General features: G+C 40.6%; 1 pseudogene; it reads right to left on the bottom strand.

Moving 5' to 3' along the window:
* Positions 1-1,094: 1,094 nt before the first annotated feature.
* Positions 1,095-2,026, bottom strand: LOC108400094 (heterogeneous nuclear ribonucleoprotein A1-like; annotated as a pseudogene).
* Between the last annotated feature and the right edge of the window lie 203 nt (positions 2,027-2,229).

The raw sequence follows: 2,229 nt of genomic DNA, 5'->3' as shown, positions 1-2,229 counted from the left end.
CCATATAAACAGGGTCCTTCCATTTGTTTGTGTCTTCAATTTCTTTCATCAAATTCTTATAGTTTTCAGTACAGAGACTTTTACCTTCTTATATAAACACAGTCCTACATATTTTATAGTTTTTCATACTATTGAAATGCGATTGTTTATTTTTTTTTAGATAATTGATTAGTGTATGGAAATGCTACCAATTTTCATATGTTAATTTTGTATCCTTTAAGTTTAGTGAATTTGTTGCTTGGTTCTAACTTTTTTGGTGGAGTCTAGGATTTTCTATATTTATAAAATAATGTCATCTGCAAACAGAGACAATTTTACTTCTTCCTTCTTGACTTGGATGCCTTTTCTTTCCTGATTTCTCTAGCTAGGACTTTCAGTACTATGTTGAATAAAAGTAGTAAGCAAGGCACATCCTTATCTTGGTCCTCATCTTAAAGGAAAAGATTTCAGCTTTTTACTGTTAGTATAATGCTAGCTATGGGTTTGCATATATGACCTTTGTTATCTTGAGGTATATTCCCTCTCTAGTCACTTTATTGAAAGATTATTTGTTCAGAGATGTTAAGTTCATTTTGAAAAGTTGTTAATTTTCTATGTCATATTTTTTTCTGTTAGGTTATTCACCAAAATATTTTGATAATCATTTTCTGCTTTATAGAATGTTAAATGGGTGTTCAGTGTCTACTGTTTTCTGTTCATGTTTGTTTTGTATTTTCCTGGGTCAGCAATAGCAAGAGGGGACTTGGGGTGACTAATTCAGTTCCTTAATTCAAGTGTTCTCTCTAATGTTGATACAGTATAATTTTTTCATTTTTCTTAAAGACACGTTTATTCAGCATCATGATCAGACTATTACATTTAGCAATCAATAGCATGGGTGCAAAAAAAAAAGAAACTACATTAAAACCCTTTGTTGGAATGGTTTGCACTTTTCACATAACAGAAACTAAAATAACCTGTTATACAATTAATCACAAATACAGTCATTGAGTTGTTTGCCTGTATACATGAGTATTGTCTAAAAAATTTCTTTGTAGCAGCTAGGTCACTTCTCTGGCTCTCCTCTCCTGCTAAACTTCATTTCCTGGCAGTAATTAAAACCTTTTGCCACTTCCCTAACTACTGCTGCTGCTGGGACCATCGTAGCCACCTTGGTTTGTGGTTTAGTGAGGTATTGGCCCCCACAACCATAGAGACCTGAGCTTCTGCCTCCGAAGTTTCCTCCTCTCATGGGTCCAAAATTTGAAGATTGATTGTTGCAATTGCTAAAATCATTGTAGCTTCTGCTACCTTCAAAACTGCTTCCATCGTGACCAAACCATTACAGCATCCCCATTGCCATCATATCCCCCCACCTCAGCTGCCACCAAAGCCACCTCAACTGCGGAAGTTTCTTCCACAGCCAGAGTTGTCGTTCCCACCAAACCACCTCCACGACCACCACCAAAGTTTCCAGAACCCCTCCGACCTCTTTGGCTGGAGGAAGCACTAGCCGTCTCTTGCTCAGATAGGGCTTTCCTTACCTTGCAGTTGTGGCCCTTCACTGTGTGGTGTTTCTGAATGACGGTCTCGTCCACAGAGCCATGGTCATCAGAGGTCACAGAAGCAAGGCCTCTCTTCTTTCCACTGCCTCAGTCAGTCATGGTTTCAATCACTTCAAGTTTCTCATACTGTTCAAAATAATCTCTTAGGTGACGTTCTCCTGTGTCTTCTTTAATGCTACCAATGAAAATCTTTCTCACCATTAGGTGGGCCCTGGGCCTTGAGAATCTTCTCTGGAGGCAGCCCTCCTCGGTTTCATGACTCTCCCCTCCACTCTGTGCAGCCTCGCCCCCAGGGCTGTGCCCACCTCCCGCAGTGTCGCAGGTGACAGAGCCACGGCCTCTGGACCAATCAGTGCTTGGGTCTCCCGTTACCGTGTAGCCTCAGAACGGCTCCTCAGACTTCCATAGGTGGTTCCAAAGCTCAGACCTTCAGCGAAGAGCTTCGGCAGCCTTCGGCCTCTTCAGGACACTGACTTAGACATGACAGCAGTGGGCGGGGACACTTCAATGACCCTTACTCTTTCTCTTCGTTCATGGGCAGGAAGGAGTTCATGGGCAGGAAGGAGTGTAGTTTTTTGAATGAATGTTCTTATTGTTCTTGTTATTACTGTTGCTGTTCTGTATTTTTCTTAGTTTTGAGTCTATCTTATTTTCACTGGATCTTTTATCTTTACCCTTTATCACC

This window comes from Manis javanica, chromosome 5 (assembly GCF_040802235.1).
Source record: "Manis javanica isolate MJ-LG chromosome 5, MJ_LKY, whole genome shotgun sequence".
Taxonomy (NCBI): domain Eukaryota; kingdom Metazoa; phylum Chordata; class Mammalia; order Pholidota; family Manidae; genus Manis; species Manis javanica.
Note: the sequence above shows the minus strand (reverse complement) of the source record. Positions and strands in the feature narration are given on the sequence as shown.